General features: G+C 39.3%; 1 pseudogene across 1 annotated transcript in view; it reads right to left on the bottom strand.

The window, feature by feature from the left end:
• LOC149253386 (uncharacterized) overlaps positions 1-20,068 on the bottom strand; it is a 372,890-nt pseudogene that overhangs the window by 13,058 nt on the left and 339,764 nt on the right. Inside the window, exon 12 of the transcript XR_016266201.1 lies at positions 9,228-9,308. The product of XR_016266201.1 is annotated as an uncharacterized LOC149253386 (transcript). The remainder of the gene's footprint in view (positions 1-9,227; positions 9,309-20,068) is intronic.

The raw sequence follows: 20,068 nt of genomic DNA, 5'->3' as shown, positions 1-20,068 counted from the left end.
CTATCTTAGACTAGCACACTTGAGCTGAAACAAAGTCTGCAAGTGTTGTTTAGCACAAGAGTGTTTCCAAGCGAAAATCTCAACCCTCGCTTCGGTGGACTTCGAGTGCCAACACAAGGACGGAGTCTCATCCATTCTAGTTTGATCAAGGAGCAGTGAAGTGAGAGTTTGAGGGAGGTTCTAGCAGTAGCAGCGCAGTCTTTGGAAGAGTCACACTTCGGGGTTGAGAGAAGGGATTTTGGGGATGAAACTTGAGGAGTCCGATGAGGAGTTTTGTTGGTGATTGCAACTATTTTGGGGGCTTTTAGAAGCAAGATTGTTAGGTGGGTCGAATTTCCCAACAATAGTGCCATTGAGGGAAATTGGGCCGAAATTCCAAAGTCAACAATCAACAAATTCCTTCATGGGTTATTTTGGGTATTTGGTGGAGATCCTGGGGTTAATTTCTCGGAATTTTCTGAGCATCGAAGGAGGCCCTAGAAGCTATTCTATACAGCCAACAACTCATTTTCTGGGCATTTCAGCAGAGCGAAAGGAAGATCAACTAGTACGCTTGGGGGACTTCATATTCATCACTTGGGCTTAGCTAGCTTGCCTTGGGCAAGCCCGGGTGAATACCTTCCAAGCACCCATTGTAACTTAATGCTTTATCAATAAAATGGCTCAGCGACACAATTTTTGGCTCTATTTGGTGTTCTAATGTTTGGATAAATTTTATGTCTGTTTATGCCTATGCATACTTTGTTTATCACTGTAAATTTTCCTTGGGGATATTACATTTTCCTAATTTTGAGTTTTTCACGGAAATGGCCGCAATAGGTCTTAGAGATCAGGATAGGCTTGATGGAGCCTCTAACTATTATCTCTGGAAAGCCATAATGACTTTCCTTCTAGATGAGCATGGTTTGAAGACATGCAGAGAATGTTATAGCCGTACCTACAGATCAACAAAAACTAGAGAACTACAATAAGGAGATGGCCAAGGCGAAGAGGATGATCCTCGATGGAGTTGGAAATCATATAGTTCCGCATATATCTAGAAAGAATATTGCCAAGGAGATGTGGGATATCATCGTAAAGCTTTTCCAGGATCCTTTCGAGAACTAGAAGATGCTTTTGAAGGAGAAGCTGAGGACTACCAGGATGTAGAAGGGTGAGGGAATGACTCCTTACCATAATTCTAAATGTTCGAGATGAGCTTGCAGCAGTTGGAGAGACACCTCCCCACATTGTGCTAGTGCGTACAACTCTCAATGGTTTCACCAAGGATTGGGCAACATTCATTTAGGGTATCACTGGATGAGATCAACTACCTAGATGGGATCAGTTGTTGAGTGATTTCACCCAAGAAGAGATGAGGCTTGCTCTTGTTGAAGGTAATACCAACAATAATAGTAGCAAAGGACCAAAGACTATGAAAGAGAAGGAGAATGTTGCTCTTGCATCTAGAGGAAAGCAAAGAAAGGTTCAAGTCAAGGACAAGGCTTAAAGGGAAGAGAAAAGAAGAAGAAAGATTGGTCGAAGATCAAATTATTTAGGTATGGTGAGTTTGGTCACTACAATACCCAGTGTCCAAAGAAGAAGGAAAAGAAAGGGGAGGAGCAGGTAGCAACTTCAGTGAAGATTGACGAGCTGATCCTAATCTAGTTGATGCAGATTCTTCATGAGGATCAATACCCTTGCTACAGGGGCCCACGACTTATCAGTAGTAGTTGAATCACATTATTCAGTAGGCGCAGTCGAATTTTGAGGGACATTTGTAGAGCTAGTAGCAATCAATTACTAAGGGGCACAGTGACAGTTGGGCGCAAATAGTTACTCAGTAGACACAGCATAGCTAGTTGCAGTCAAAGACTCAGTAGACAATTATAGAGCTAGTTGATGGGATTTTGTTCTCAGTTGTAATAGTTGCAGCAGCAACAACAACATGAGATTAGTTGTAGCCAGTGTTATAAGGACCAAACTAGATAGACAGGTTCGACCGTTCTGAGGCAAAAACTGATTCGAACTAGTAACTTGAACCATTTTTTCGGGTTTGGTATGGTAAAGCCACATAGAACACAACAAGTGGGGCTTGTTTTACTTTTTTCTTTTAATGTTTGTCTTAGTTGGGCACTAGCCCATAATAGGTGCCTAATATTCAAGCATATGGCCCTACTATTGGCTATGCATTTCATTTTCATCATTTTTTTCTCCTTTATATTTCATTTTCTGCTGGATGTTTACGAGTGGTTTTGACCTCGTTGGATTACATATGGAGAAAGTAGAATTTTAGATCTCAACCAAAATCCAGTAGACTTAACAATTTTCCAGGATTTCAAGATTGGGGGGATTGAAATGCTACATTGGATTTTCTCATGTACGAGGGTATGGAACTAGTATTTAATCAAGATCACCAACCCCTATATGTACCTTGATGTTGGTGGCATTGGTTGTTGAACTCCTCTATCATGAGCCTACTAAAAATAATACCCATCACTCAAACAAAATCTTGATTTGACATGCTATGATTTGTCTATCTTATTTTAATGCTTAGAAGGTGATATTGATGACAAAGATCCCAATATAGGAAATGATTTTAATGATATGTAGGTATTTGTAGTAGCATAATATTTTTTGAATGCTAGGGCCATGTGGAGCTTGTTTGCTGTTGTATTTTTGGTTTAGAGATAGATTGCACTCTGTGCCATTTTGGTTATCTGCACCCTTACATGCTATATAAATGAGAACTTTTTCTTATATGTGTGTAAATGGTTTGGATTCATGAGGATTCACATGAATATATATGTTCTTCTTTAAAATTTGAATATTTTATGTGTTTTAGGTTGACTGATTTTTTTTACCGATTTTCATACGGTTTTGACTGGATCTCGGTTCAAGGTGTCTACCGGTTCAATACCGATCTTGTTCTGATAACTATGGTTGCAACACAAAGCAGATTTGGAAGAAGTGTAGGGAGGCACAGTGCAGATGTTAACAACAACGTAGATGCAGGATGGTTCAACTACAAAATTAGCACATGAATCAGAGTATGTGCAGTAGCTTGATGGACAGTGACAGGTTGTTATAGATGTCAGACATCAACAACGTTAGTTAAGATGTTATGGGAGAAGACACAATACCTTCCTTGCTAAGAGGGAGTGTTAGTTTTTGTAGCATCGAACAGGTGTTCTAGTATTGATTTGTGTCAAGGAAACTAAGAACACGAAAAGATTTCCAGAGGTAAGATTTCAAAATGCCTTAATTAAATTAATTAACCATCATTTAAATTTTTCCTAAGTCTAACTGTTAAGTTATGGTATGTTCTATGCTTATAACAGTTTACTTCTTTTCCTTATTATATTCCACACATTAGCAATCACATGTACATAAAGTAAAGTGCAGATAGAACATTAAATGATCAACAGAAAACAAGCCAAGACAAGAGACACAAGATGTGGCGGCTAGCCAGGGACAAACCCCACAATGTGTGGGGAAACCATTTGATCAAATCTTCTTTTATCTTCAATAATTCAATAGAGAGAAATAGTACAATAACTCTGATTTATATCAGCAGTAGCAAACCCTAGATCAGCAGCATGTAATATTCCTCATTAGCCCCAGCTAATTGGAATATTCGATTTTGCCAAATTTTGCCTTCTATAGTTATTTTGTAAATAAAAAAGTGAGAAAGGGGGACATAACTCACTTTTAGAATAAAAGTCACTTCCTAGTAGCACAACGTTGTGACTTAAAGGGAGAGCCAAGGGGGCCAAAAGGGGGACGTAGAAATGGAGCCCATGCAAACACATGGAGGGACTGTGCAGGAGGGGAGGAACACGTGGCGAAAGGGGAATCACACAGGAGAAGGTGAGCATTGGGATTGAGAGAGGCAAAAGCTATAAAAGAGAGAGGAGACCTCTCATTTTGATCATTCGGTTATGTGCATTTGTGATAGTCATTTTGGCTTAGAGCACACTGGTTATTTAGCTAGTCTGCAGCATTGTTTAGTGCATTAAGTGTCTCCATTCAAAGATCTCACCCTTAGCCCCGGGGGTCTTCAAGTGCCTGCTCGGGCAAGGTATTTTCATTGGCATTTCAGCAGCAGTATCTTCAGCATTTCAGCAGTGGTTTTATTAGTGTTTTGGAGGACTACACAACATTAGGAGAGGGACGCAGTTCTTTTTGGGAGCAGTCTAGATTGAGGGTTTGTGGAGGATTTGAGCCGAGGGATTCAACAAGAGATCAGTGCTTGCATATTAGAGGAGTTTGGCAGAGTTCTGGGCTGAGTTTCGGAGGGTTCTATTCAGTAGTAGCCTAGAGCAATGAGAAACTGCGAAGAACCCCAAGGGGGTGATTTTCGGGGGTCGGCCATTCCAGGAAAGCTTTCTGGGTTTTTCTGGGTTTCTTGAGTAGAGTCCGATTCCAGAGTTTCAGTCTTTTCTGAGGAGGGGAGCAGTCCCAAATCCTCGTTTGATTTCTAGCAGCAACAGCAGCACAACAGTTTTCCCAGCAGCTTGGACGCAAATCAGAGAGGGGCCATTCCTTTGCTATTCTGAGTGTATTTCTTCACTTGCCTTGTGCAAGTAGAGGTGCCATCTTCCTGATCACCTCCTGTACTCATTTTATTACTCAGTATAATAAAATGGCTTAGCATTCTCTCTGCATTTCTTGTGTATCTGTTTATGGTTTATTTGATATATATAGTATCATTGTTACTTGTATCTCTGTGAGCATTCTTGGCTATTATACCACTTGTGTGTTTCTATTATACTCTTAGATAGAGTCTGGAAAGGGCCTGGTAGCCTCCGAATCTCGTCCTCTTTTTAGAGGCGACATATCTGGTAAATTCCCTCACAGTCTATCTCTGGTTGGAGTTTGCTTGTGTTTGGGGTATATTCCTGATATGGATATTACACAGCATCAGCATTAGCGGCTTCATCATCAAAACTAGCGCAGACGATATCTCACAAACCAACCGTCGGATCGGCTTGATTCCACCACCAAAAGTTGCGGCTTCTGGAGAAGGTTCAGATGAACCTACAGCGCAGTTCAGATGAGGAGATCTTCTAGTCCACGCAAGTCAAACTTTACTTCTGCAGTTGCAGCTTCAGTTTCGACAGCTTCCGGCTTCAAACTAGGGCAGTCGATATCTTGCAAACCGTCCATCGGATTGACTTGATTCCACCACCAAAAGTTGCGACTTTTAGAGGAGGTTCAGATGAACCTACAACGCAGTTCAGATGAGGAGATCTTCTAGTCCACGTAGGTCAAACTTTACTTCTGCAGTTGCAGCTTCAGTTTCGGCAGCTTCTGGCTTCAAATGTGTGAGGGAGAGACCCTTTTCTGCGCAGTAAAGAAGAGACTCTTTTCTGCGCAATAGAGAGAGAGAGATGTGATGAGATGAGTGAGTCCAAATGAGGAAAAGTCCTCCTGTATTTATACACAATGTTGGTGTTTGAATGGATGCGATTGTTGGGCTTTTGAGCCTACATGAGTTGTAGGTCGGCTTGATAATAATTCCATAATCAAAATAAATTCATATCTCCATGAATACTTATCGGAATCGGATGATCTTTATATCACTCCTACACCTCTCGACGAGAGAAATCTAATAAAAATATTATCAGCCATGTATAAGATGACCCACATAAAGTTTTTCCCTAGTTGCCAATTTTAACACTAACTTAGGAAAACTCGTTAATTAATAGCAATTAATTAAGGAAAGGTGAGAATGATCTAGAAACTCACACCGATTGAGTTTGAGATGATCTTAGTCATTGATGGAGATTTAATCATGGTTGTTGGTTCACCAATGACAGATTATAAGCGCAACTCGATGGGGTTGGAGATAAAGACATCAGAGACACATCGAGCAAGAGGGAGAGCGAGTTCCTTGGGCAGATCGAGCTATCCAGTTGTAGAGATTCAATAGGAGAGAGTTCAAGCCAGAGCATTAGAGATTGAGGGAGCAACAATAGAGTATTCCAATAGATATTCCTAGTATAGAGCAACAGAGCAGAGAGGCCAAAATATTTCTGCAGGAAGGCCTTATAGCCAACACATGTAGCCAGAAACCCATTGCAAGTTGCCAAAAGAGGGTTTGCAGAGTACTTGGAGGTCAGATCAAGCTCTAAAAGGCCACGCGAATTTCTTCCAGTAGTAGTGGGAGGCAGGATGACTCATTTGAAGCCAGCTAGCAGGTTGTACGATTTTTCTAGGCCAAACAGTGTGAACTCCTGGACGTCGAGTTTCTCAGTGGGGTTCGAGCAGGTCAAAGGGAGGCTGAAATAATTTGCAAAAGGGAGAAATTTTCTCCAAAATTATTTGGCCATATTATTTGCTGGAGGATTTCCAGTTTAGGCATCCAAATATTGTACTCAGATTTTGCTGCTGCATATAATATAATAAACCCTAATCTGCTGCATCGGTTTCCTAGTTGGGTTTTTTTAGATACTTTTGTCTAAATATATTGGTGTCATTTTTAGTGTGTGTGTGTGCATCTATTTTATCAATTCCAGTTTATTTTCCGCAACGTAATTTTATTGTGAAGAATTGCAGTGTGATTTATTCATTATTTTCCATATCAAATAAACTGCATAATTAATTGGTTAGAAAAATAAATTCCAGTTGCTGCATTTTCAAGGAATTTTCACACCGACTAGTGGCACAAAACTGGAAAAGGCTAGTTCGAGAACCAGTGGGTTCCATACAATGCAACTAAGGACCTTTCAAATGCAATTTTTTAAGGAGAAAACAATAATTCATGAATGGGGAAGCCTAATATTCAACCCTACAACCCAACTAATGCCATGTAATTAATGGTAATGTTAAATTCTTAAAAGTGACGTTCTCCTTTATTTTTCATTTTCATCCTTCTACTTAAATTTTTAGCATTACCATTAATTGTTTCAAAATGTTTCAAAGTGGTTCCAACTTCATTGGATTTAATATGGAGAAAGTAGAATTTTAGATCCCACTCAAAATCTAGTAGACTTAACAATTTTCAGGATTTCAGGATTGCAACGTTTTCATTAGATTCCGCCATGTATGAGGGTTTGGAACTATAATTTAATCAAGAGCACCATGCCGTCTATATACCTCGATGTCGGTCGCATTGATTGTTGAACTCCTGTGTCATGGCCATTGTAAAAATGTACCCATCACTTGAACAAAATCTCAATTTGACATGTCAAGCATTTTCTCTCATTTTAATGCTTAGAGGGTGATATTGATGATAAGAATTCGAATATACACAATGATTGCTGACGATATGTAGTTATTTGTTGTAGCATGACTTTTTTGGACTCGAGAGGCTATCTAGAGCCTCTTTATTGATGTATTTTTGGTTCAGAGATGGATTGCACTTGGTGCAAGTTTTGTTATATGCACCTTTGCTATATATATGAAAAACTTTGCATATTTGTGTATAAAGGTTTGGAGTCATATGGATCCACACACACACATACATATGTTTTTCCTTTTTCAAAATTTGTATATTTATGTATTTTTTGGTCGACTGTTTTTGCTTTTCCGATTTTCCCCCGGTTTTGGTTTGGTTCCTAGTTTTCGGGTTGACCGATTCAATGACCAGTCCAATTCTAATAACATTGATCACAACGTTAATAATAATTCCGTTAAATAATTTAAACTCTTAACTCAAAAATATGAATCGTTTTCATCTTTGAAATCTAATTTAAAGATAACTTTGTTTTCTAACTAACAAGATTTAAATAAAAACTTAGTAATTCAGTACCATTCATAGGCATTCCAATCTATACATCACATAATGAGAAATAAATCAAAATAACTGTTTTCAAAATAATAAAATAATTAAAATGCTAATCACTCATTTTAGACGTTGAAATTAAAGTCAAATAACACAAAGACTATTCTATTGGCTTGTATATATGGATAAATTACTGCACTTTGATGCTATTATTTATGCTTAATTTCAAAAGTAGGCTCAATCACGAGCATGTTTGGTTAGCAACATAAATCGATAGAAAATAAATAAGCAAATATATGTTTCATTCAATGTCAATCACTTGTATGGAAATTCAATGATAATTACAAAAACACATATCAAAATAATATATAATGTTTTTTAAAAGGAAGTTATATATTGATAAAATGTAAAAAATCCTTAATTGATCCTTATCCCACCATAAAATCTAGTTGTATTTGGCCAAATTGTGGCCAATGTAAGATGTATGAACTATAAAAATGGTTATGTTATTTTAGGGTATTGAGGAAATTCGTAGGTATATAAAATAAGATATTTCAACAGTATACAAACATATTTATTGAAAAATAATACGAGTCTAAACGTGACATACCTTTTACAAAGGTGGATAACTCTTTAAGCCTTACATGAATTTCATATTTTAAGCTTCTTCACAGATTCTTAGCCTTTCTATTCTCTTATATTTCTATGATAGTCTTACATTTGTATTCTCTTATATTTCTATGATACTTAGTCTTACATTAGAGGTGCAACCACATTGGAATTAATAACAACTGTACATATTTTGGTGTCCAGCACTACAAATTAGGTTTCCTTGTATTTCCATTTACATTTCCTTGAGCTTTCCTTGCCCATAAAGAGTATAAACCATAAGTCCCATGCTCTAATGGATTTAGTTCTTCTCTTAACTTATAGATGGTAATTGAATCGCCTCTACATTGAAGAGATCATTGCCTAGAGGGTCCGATAGTAAATATCATATATGACATACCACATTCCTTTTAAGAAGGCCATGCCTCATACTTATTCTTTTTCTGGATTGTTTGGACTCTGGTGTTATGTTAGAAAGGAAAACCAAGGCATTGCCTTCCTGTGTTCTTGAATGGTAAATACGAGAACATCTTATATTTGTTTAGGTTATAATAAGGTTTTTAACACTTCGTAGCAATTTATTTTGTAGCAGGAAGATCTTACAATTAACCCCTTCTATAGAAACTAAAAAGTTTAGATAGGAAGGCATTATGTCAAATAATTGACACCGAATATTTACTTGATGTGAATGATAAATATTTATGCAGTATGACCGTCTCTAGGTTGGTGTTGCTGTTTGAAAAACAAGAGGTAATGAAATGCACACTTATGGACCTTAGCCTCTTTAGTGTTTGATTTCAGAAGACGTTGTAACTAGTTGATAAAATGGAATAAAACAAAACAAAATTTAATCAAATACTACAGACGATTAGAAAGGATATATACAAGTTCAATAAATGAAGGGTCATACTTCTGGATCAGGACATCTTTGCTCCCTTGAGAATTCTAGCATGCACTTGGCAACTGTTTTTCCATCTCGAAGTGCTGCAGCCTGCCAAAACCCTAACACAGTTAGTTTTATCAAGTGAAAATAAAACTCTGACATGAGTCAGTGATGCAGTTTTGTGTGACAAATAAGGACAAACTCATCTTCTTATGAGGTCTAGGTTTAATCACATAAATGGTTTCTCTTGTTTAGATTGCAGATAAGCAGGACATTGGCCATAAATTCATAATGACAAGCACAAAGAAAATAAGCACACAAAGAGAAATTGAGCTCAAGTGAAAACAAAATGCAACCAATCACAAAGAGAAAGCATGCCTGTCAATAGATAAAACTTCAAGATTGAAATCCATGAATTTGTCTTCCTAAGTTCTTATAAATAACCTCAAGATTATCTGAAGATTTCACTGACTAAATAAAAGTGTTTATTGACTGGAGCCTCTTGAATATACATTATCTAAAGGACCGCCTTCGTTCCATCAATTAGGAAGACCTGTTGCAAACTTTTTAGTACTTTCTAGATTTGCACCATAAGTGAATTTAACAACATTGCATTACATACAACTCTTAATTGCAGAGCATATTGCCTACAGCTAGAGAAGAGAGTTCCATGCAGAAAAACGATCCCGAATGAACTTCAGCATTACCATTATGATATCAAAAATGTAGTATAATCTTATCAACATCCCAATCCAATGATCCATCCATTCCGATCTGAAACTAGGATCGAAACAATTTCTTATTTTCTATAAATAATGGCACAGAACCTATGGAATCACTCACAGGGATGATATTATTTCATTATGGAATTGCTTGTGCATTTCGATTTACTCAGTCTGAATCTAAGTTATGTAACACTCTACTAATGACTTGAGATGACAACTTCAATAATGGTATGCTTACGGCTATTTAAGAATGGCATCTTTGAGCTTTGTTACACCTCATATTGTATGATGTTTCACATTGGGATTTTTATCATATTGATGCGGTTTGCAGCTGGTACTCATTTGGATGGATTTGGGGTACACACCTTCATGGAGCCTCTTCCTCTTGAGAGTGGATTATTTGATAGAGATATTTCGTGGAGCAGATTCACTTCTCAATGGTGGATGTCATGGTTGATGGTTATCTAATGGTTTGGTGCTACTTTCATACATTTCCTTGATGGATCACTCTCTTGACATGTGAATGATTGCTATACGTGTCATATTTTTCTTATATTTCTCTAGTGACAATGTATGGTGGTGTCATGATATTGCCTTGTCACTAGGAGGGGGTGTTCTACATGGTCCCCTTTTGTTGAATGTGTTGTGGGGGATACACTTGATGTATCACGAGGAGCTAGCACCTTTCCATGTTACTTTTCATATGGAATTTGATATGGTTGGGTGATACACTTTTCCTTGGTGGGATTTCCCTAGGTGATATAACTTAGACACCACTTGCATTTGATGATGTAGTATCCTTGTTGATGCATATTATTTCCCAAGTTTCAGTTAGAGGGGGGTATAACAGGGGCTTTCATGGTGATTTAATCTTTTCTGAGGCTTAATTATTCATTAGTCTCTTGGTGGTGGTGCATGTTAGGTTGAACCTAATGTTTTATTCTTATCTTCGCACCATAGTGGGGCTTTGCTAGGAATACAACTTAAGTTTAAATGGCACAACACCTTGATGGAGCGCACCAACTCATTGGGACACATGTTGAGGCTGATCACATTATTCTATTATCTTTTGGCTTGGTTGGAGGCTATTTGCATGAGTGCCCTATGTTATGATGTTATTTGGAGGTGGACTATGCTTCTTAGTGGAGCACTCCCCTATTGTGCACACATGTTGAGCCATCTTCACATCATTGCATTATTTTATTGCTAGAAAATGAGTTGATCCCTTCCTTGGAGGAGTTAGTTGGCCATGATGGTGATTATTACCCTTGGATTTGCTTTCCAACTCATGGTATTGCATTCTTTTAAGATTTGCGGGAGGGAAATTACCATTCTGCTTGGTTGGCCACCTATGATGAGGTTGGCACACTTCACTGGGGCACACCTCTCATGGAGCATATTTTATACTATTTATCTTTGTCAACATGGTCCTATGGCACGTTGCTATTTTGCGAGTTGGTTGGATGTGTATGCACATTGATCCAAATGTGGCACATTTATGTAGGATATGAAATTACTTTGGGACACTTATCAAGAGTGCACTTTCTCAAAAGATTGCTATTATATATTACTTGGTCAAAGGGGTCCTAAAGTCTCCATATGCACAAGGATAACGGGCACTCCTCTTATGGAGATTATTTTATTGTATTTATTGGTGTTGATTTTTCAAGTGCAATAGATACAAGCACAAATTTCTGAAATATTGATAATTACTTCTAATGATGTAGATCTTCTTTTAATAATTCCAATTTATCATTAAGCAATTAGTAATTACACTTCAGAAATTTAACCATAAAACCATAAGGACAGTAGAGATCACAATGCACAAAGAGAACACAAGATTTACCCTGGGAAAACCCACTTGGGGGAAAAATGCAACAACCTTTTCCTTAGAGAAATTCTTCAGTTCAAGAAGAGATACATCTAATGCTGCTAGTCAACTATGAAATCAAACAGAACAACAATCTATGATCAAACCTGGTCAAGAAATCCTCTAGTCAAGTCAAGTCATGTCAAACTTCTGCCTTCTATTTCGGCCCTCTCTGATTTGCCTAGGCTGAATTTCGGCCTCCCAAAATATGCCCAGAAACTAAGTCTGCCCAGAAGTTCAAGAGAGAGAGAGATAGATGCTAAAGATGAATTCTTCCTTCTTGTCCTTCTTTGTCCTTCTTCTCCTTCACTTGGATTCCCAGAAACTGTCTTGTCTTGTTGTAAAATTTCCTTAAATTGCAGCAACTGGAAATTTATTCTTCTAATGGATTAATTAGAAGTTTATTTGTTACGACAAATAAAGAATAAATCACACTGCAATTCTTCACAATAAAATTACGCTACGGAAAATAAACTGGAACTATGTAAATAGATACACACACAATAAAATAGACACCAATATTTTTGGACTAATGTCCCTAAAAAAACCTTGAAGGGAAAATGGATGCAGCAGATGAGGGCTTATTTTATTATTATGTCGCAGCAAAAATCTAAGTACAATAATCTGGATGCCAAATTGGCAATCCTCTCCTAAGAGAATCACTAGAAAAATCTCTAAGGGAAATTTTCCCTCATCCACAAACAATCCGGCCTCATCAGAGATTTTCTTTGTAGAACAATTTGAGCAGTTGGCTGTTCACAGGTAACTCTAGTGGTTCTCCATCCAAAGTGCCCAAATGGTAGGAATTTTGTCCAGCTACTTCCCTGATAATGTATGGTCCAAGCCACGAACTGTCAAACTTACCATGATTTCCTGGCTTTTCATTCCTGCGACCCTATAGCAAAACCATACCATTGTTAGAAAACATTCTATTCCTAGATGATTTGTCAAAATTTCTTTTTACCTTAGATGGATTTTTACAACAATGCTCAAAGGGTCTTCTTCTGGTTTCATCCAATTCTACAATTTGGTCAATCCTACATTGCACAGCATCTTTATCAGATGTAAAACTTTGTAGTAGTTGGTAAGCTGGTAGCCTCAAATGCATAGGAAGGGTAACATCCAAGCCATAAACTAACTCAAAGGGACTCTTCCCAGTAGAACTCTTCTTTGTAACCCTATCATCCCACAAAGTATATATAATTTTACTATCCCATGCCCGTTTGTTATCCCCTACTATCTTCTTGATTATGGTTATCAAATTCTTATTACTAGACTATGCTAAGCCATTACCCTGAGGATAGTAGTTTGATGAATGGGATAAAACAATGCCATACTTAAAGCAAAAAGATGAAAATTCAGCAGAGCTAAAAGCCTTGGCATTGTCGGTAGCAATCTTGGCAGGGACACCAAAATGAGTGATAATCTTATCTTCAAGAAAATTGTTAAAATTGGCAACTAGGGCAAAACTCCATGTGGGTCATCTTATTTATTGCAACTGATATTTTTATTGGATCCCTCTCATCGAGAGGGGTAGGATTGATCTAAAGATCATCCGATTCCGATAAGTATTCATGGAGTCATGAGTTTATTTGTGTTATAAGACAAATTGTCAAGTCGGCCAGCAACTTGTGTAGGCTCAGAAGCCCAATAGTCATGTCTATTCATCATCTACATTTTAGTATAAATAGGAGAGGACTTGAAGTCATTTGAGACACACACTCTTCATGTGATCTCCTCCTCTCCACGTCTTTGGGTTTTTGGTGAAGGAGAAAGACACTATGAGTACGTTGGGCTAAGTAGATGATGCCCTAGCCGCAATAGCTGGTGCCCTAGCTGTGGTAAGCCACAGGCTTATGAGAAAATCTAAACGCAGTCAATGGAGACAGCTAAAACGCAGTAAATGGAGACACCTTATATGCAGTCAAAGGAGACATCTAAACACAGCGAGGAGACCTGTTCACGCAGTGAAAGCAGACATGTTCACGCAGAGAAAGAATCTCGCATTTTCCTCTGAAATCTCGCATGGAGTAGAGCCGCAGTAAGGATTTGACTGCACCTCGTTTGGGTTTTAGGTGTAGTCATGATGCCGGATAAATGGAGCAGAAATGACCTTGTGTGAGGACGCAACAGTGAGTTGAAGTTTGGGCTAGATACAATCTCGGCATAGATCTAATCCTCATGATGACAATCTCGACATTATAGATAGAATGATCTCGCATGACAAGGATCAGTCTCGAAGTTTGGGCTAGATACAATCTCGGCATAGATCTAATCCTCATGATGACAATCTCGACATTATAGATAGAATGATCTCGCATGACAAGGATCAGTCTCGGCATATAGATCTCGGTGGTATCCCTGTGGTAGTTTAGATGCAATGAACAACAGTAACTCAGATTACCTAAAGAAGATCTACTCTTTTCACATTGTCTCGGCTTAATGAGGATTACGTTGGGTGTCATCTCAGTCTCACATATGTATATGTTATTGTCTCGGCATAAACACAATGATGAAGTAGGTTTCAGTATTGATCAAGAGCTTCTTGGCATACCTGTAAAAGGAGACATACAGTGTCAATAGTCATCACAATATTGAGATCTAGTATACTTGATATGAATAAGTATCTAAGAGGCAATCAAGATGATAAGGATCATAAGTAGTATGGTCATTACAGTCTCAGCATGATGAAAGAAGCAATGATCACCAAGACGAGGAGAGTCAGCTTTGGCAAGGATCAGTGTCTAGGATCATGATCTCACAATGATCTCATCCTACAGTAATGTGCAGTCGTGATCTTCATAGGTGCAGAGATCATCTCAGTAATAATCTCAAGGAGAAGTCATGGTGCAGCAATGATGCTCTCAAGAACCTTGCAGCAGTAATGAAGTTCTTGATGCAGTAGTGATGATCTCAGAGGTGCAGCAAGGATGATGATCCCAACAGCATGATGATGAATGAGACAGCATGATGATGGGCATATTAGTAAGGAGCAGCATGATGATGGGAGCAGATGGGAGCAACTCAGTGACTAGGTGCAACACAGTGACGGGTGCAACATGAGTACAAGCTGCAACACTATGTTAGGTGAAGCCGTCACCTTGGAGAATCAGTTGAAGCAGAATGTCTTCAACTGATCTCATGTATCATCATTATAGGAGATGATCTATGCTCATATCTAGATAAGTCAAAGTGTTGACTTCTGTTGTAAATGTACTATCTCTCTCTCTCTGTGCTAAACTTTGAAGAACATAAAAGAAGAATTGATCAAGGGTTTCCCCACATTGGGGTTTGTCCTTGGCTAGTGCCACACCTTGTGTCCTCTTGTCTTGGCTTGTCTTCTGCGATTTATGTTTATGTTCTATCTACAATTTACTTTAATGCTGATGTGAAAGCTAATCTGGAAAAGATATGGAGCTAACTGTGAAAATTGAAATAAATTGCTCTTAGCATAGAACATACCTAAACTTAACATGGGATCAGAGCTGAGGTGAAGACAATGCCCAAGCTAGAGTGAAAGAGCAATCACCGAAGATAGTTGGGACAAGACAATAGGGTCAATGGGTTCCTCATCCCTCTTCTAATTCACCAAGAGTGAAGTCGAAGCAGAGAATATTATCAGAATAGCACAGCGGAAGTTTCTGATGGCCTACCTAAAGATCACTTCATTGGAAAGTTCGGATCTAAGGGTGGAAGGATAGGCAGATGCCTTGGTTCAGCCATTATGCGAAGGAGTGTCCGAATGGCAGAGACACATATGATAAAGATAACAATCATTCCGGGACATCTTCAATGATCAAAGGAATGACAGGTAATGCAGGTCATCAAGGAAATGGCCGACTCTTCAAAGAAAGCAAGGAACCCCAGGTATGAAGAATCAAATGTTGTTTCTGATAAGATAAAGAAACGTTATCTTGTATTGGCCCTCTCCTTCAGATTCTTTGGGGATCTGGCTTATTGATTATAGTGCTTCAAGGCAATTCATCGGATAGATGGGGGCACTCTCTAATTTGGTAGAGATGGAAACAATCATGGGATTATACTTGGAGCCAATGCCACCTATCCCAGAAAGGGTGTAGGGAATGTTATCCCTCAATTGAATGAGGGTAACTCAAATCATTTACAGAATCTCTTTTATGTACCTGATTGCAAGAAGAACCTGGTGTCCATTTCAACAATGGAAGTCAAAGATTTCAGGGTGGCACTCATCGATGGAAAGGTCCACAGGTTTGGAACAACCCGAGGAGTTTGAGATTCATGATCAGGAATCTCATGTATACAGGTGGAAGAAAGCCCTCTATGGCTTGAAGCAAAACTCCCTGGGCATAGTATGAGAGGATTGATAGCTGTCAGATGAAGCTGAGATTCACTAGGAGTGAAACCGATCCAAACCATTACCCGAAGGTTGTGGATGATAGACCTCTCATACCGGCACCTTATGAGGACGACCTATTTCTGACAGGTGCAGACCCTCTCATTTGCAGAAGTAAGAGGGAGTTGAATTCCGGATGTGGAATGATAAAATGCAAGCTTGTGACTACCTCACGGATCTTACCTTTCATAAGTTATATGGTAGTGATGTCGGACAAGATTTGGGAAATGCCTCTGAGTTTCATAAACTCATTCGCATTGACGTTCTTGGTGAACTTCTGTCCGGACATATGTTTTGTAGTTAGCATGGTGAGCTCATATTTGGTTGAGCCTCACTGGATTGGTGCCAAGAATCTTCTAAGATATCTTCGGGGCACAATCTCTCATGGATTGAGATACACTGTCAGAAATATGAAACTGCATGATTATTCGAATGTTGACTGGGCAGGCAGTGTGGAGGATCACTAGAGCACTTCTCAATGCTGGTTCTCTTTGGATTTTGCTTCGATATCATGGATGAGCAGGAAGTAGAAGTCGGTTGCTATAAGTACCACCGAGACTGAATACATAGCTACGAGTATGATCTCGTGTGAAGCTGCATGGTTGCAGAAGCTCTTAAGTGAGCTATTTGTACACATGATGAATACCACTGTGATTCTCTGTGACAACCAGAGAGGGGATTGATTATTGAGGAATCCCGTATTCGATGATTGCTCCAGCACATAGACATCACATACTGCCTTATCTAGGATATGGTAAGTCGATGAGCAAGGAGGCTCCATCACATTGAGACTGATGTACAGGTTGTAGACATTTTTTTCAAAGCCCCGGGGAAAGATCAAATCTATGATTTTCCTGAACAACTTGGAATCGTTGAGAGACCCTTGTAAAAGGGTCCTACATGTTGCATACATTGAGCTCTGGGAGCTCTGGGGGCTTGGGGTTCTTACTAGAGCAACATATGACCACAGGGTGACTCACCCTCCCCTGGTGGTGCGCGCTAAACAGGATGATTAGTTCTCTGGTGGGCCAGGATGATTCGTTCTTCGTGGCTATTGTGGAATAGGATGATTAGTTCTCCTATGGGCCAGGATGATTCATTCTCCGGGGCGATTGTGGAACAAGATGATTCGTTCTCCTGTAGACCAGGATGATTAGTTCTCCATGGCATCCACTGGAAATGATGATTTGTTCTCCTGTGGATAGGATGATTAGTTCTCCTGTCGAGGCATCCTACCCATGCAGTCTGGGACTCATGGGAAGTACCTCTCATCTGATCAATGAGCAGGGAAATGAGGATAGGGGCCATAGTAGTACCGATGGTTGCATCATTGTATCTACCGTACTCCCTATGCTAGGATGACCTTCATTGATTTGGGATCAATGATACTGGTCTGGGACTAGTGAGAGTGGTACCTACTCTGAAACTAGCTTCAAGTCAGTAGAGGACTGGTCTAGGACCAGTGGTACACACTCTGACACTCACTTCGGGTTAGTGGAGAATGGTATGAGACATTCTCGATCAATTCTTCTTCTTCATGGTTGAGTAGAGCTGAGCAGAGCAAAGCTAAGCAGAGTTGAGTTGAGCTGAGCAGAGCAGAGCTGAGCAGAGAAGTGCAGGGCACTGATGGCAGAGATAGTACAACTGGACATATGGATCAGTGGATGGAGTTCTCCCTAGTTGAGAGGGAGTGTTAAAATTGGCAACTAGGGCCAAACTCCATGTGGGTCATCTTATTTATGGCAGCTGATATTTTTATTGGATCCCTCTCATCGAGAGGTGTAGGATTGATCTAAAGATCATCCAATTCCGATAAGTATTCATGGAGTTATGAATTTATTTGTGTTATAAGACAAATTGTCAAGTCGGCCAACAACTTGTGTAGGCTCAGAAGCCCAATAGTCGTGTCTATTCATCATCTACGTTTTAGTATAAATAGGAAAGGACTTGAAGTCATTTGAGACACACACTCTTCATGTGATCTCCTCCTTTCCATGTCTTTGGGTTTTTGGTGAAGGAGGAAGACACTAAGAGTACGCTGCGCTAAGTAGATGATGCCCTAGCCACAGTAGTTGATGCCCTAGCCGCAGGTGATGCCCTAGCCGCATTAGTTGATGCCCTAGCCGCAGTGATGCCCTAGCCGCAGTAAGCCGCAGGCTTATGAGGAAATCTATACGCAGTCAATGGAGACACCTAAAAACAGCTAGGAGACCTATTCACACAGTCAAAGGAGACATGTTCACGCAGAGAAAGAATCTTGCATTTTCCTCTGAAATCTCGCATGAAGGAGTAGAGTCGCAGTAAGGATTTGACTGCACCTCGTTTGGGTTTTAGGTGCAGTCATGATCCCGGATAAATGGAGTAGAAATGACCTCATGTGAGGACGCAACAGTGAGTTGAGGCTCGGGCTAGATACAATCTCGGCATAGATCTAATCCTCATGATGACCACCTCGACATTATAGATAGAATGATCTCACATGACAAGGATCAGTCTCGGCATATAGATCTCGGTGGTATCCCTGTGGCAGTTTAGATGCAATGAACAACAGTAACTCAGATTACCTAAAGCAGATCTACTCTTTTGCACACTGTCTTGGCTTAATGAGGATTACGTTGGGTGTCATCTCAGTCTCACATATGTATATGTTACTGTCTCGGCATAACCACAATGATGAAGTAGGTTTCAGTATTGATCAAGAGCTTCTCGGCATACCTATAAAAGGAGACATACAGTGTCAATAGTCATCACAGTATTCAGATCTAGTATTCTTGATATGAATAAGTATCTCAGAGGCAATCAAGATGATAAGGATCATAAGTAGTATGATCATTACAGTCTCAGCATGATGAAAGAAGCAATGATCACCAAGTCAAGGAGAGTCAGCTTTGGCAAGGATCAGTGTCTAGGATCATGATCTCACAATGATCTCATCCTACAGTAATGTGCAGTCGTGATCTTCATAGGTGCAGAGATCATCTCAGTAATAATCTCAAGGAGAAGTCATGGTGCAACAATGATGCTCTCAAGAACCTTGCAGCAGTAATGAAGTTCTTGATGCAATAGTGATGATCTCAGAGGTGCAGCAAGGATGATGATCCCAACAGCATGATGATGAATGAGACAGCGTGATGATGAATGAGACAGCATGATGATGGACATATTAGTAAGGAGCAGCATGATGATGGGAGCAAATAGGAGCAACTTAGTGACTAGGTGCAGCACAGTGACAGGTGCAACATAAGTACAAGCTGCAACACTATGTTAGGTGAAGCCGTCACCTTGGAGAATCAGTTGAAGCAGAATGTCTTCAACTGATCTCATGTATCATCATTATAGGAGATGATCTATGCTCATATCTAGAGAAGTCAAAGTGTTGACTTCTATTGTAAATGTACTCTCTCTCTCTCTGCTGAACTTTGAAGAACATAAAAGAAGAATTGATCAAGGGTTTCCCCACATTGGGGTTTGTCCTTGGCTAGTGCCACACCTTGTGTCCTCTTGTCTTGGCTTGTCTTTTGCGATTTATGTTTATGTTCTATCTGCAATTTAATTTAATGCTGATGTGATTGCTAATCTGGAAAAGATATGGAGCTAACTGTGAAAATTGAAATAAATTGCTCTTAACATAGAACACACCTAAAGTTAACAAAAATCTATCACTGCTTTGTCGGTGGCATGTTTTGTAGTGATGGCCTCTACCCATTTAGTAAAATAATCAGTGGCAGTTATAATCCATGAGTAGCCATTACTCAAATTTTCATTAAATTTCCCTATAAAATCTAGCCCCCAATGTTGAAAGGGAGCCTCCATGACCACAGGTTGAAGAGGCAAAGAGGCTAACTTCTGCTTCCTAGTGAATAGTTGACAAGCTTGGCAACCTCTAACATACTTGTGCACA

This window comes from Pinus tabuliformis, chromosome 7 (assembly GCF_031772625.1).
Source record: "Pinus tabuliformis cultivar Carrire ecotype Pingquan chromosome 7, CPIR1, whole genome shotgun sequence".
NCBI classification, from domain to species: Eukaryota; Viridiplantae; Streptophyta; class Pinopsida; order Pinales; family Pinaceae; genus Pinus; species Pinus tabuliformis.
The sequence above is the reverse complement of the archived record's forward strand: the minus strand, read 5'-3'. Positions and strand labels throughout refer to the sequence as shown.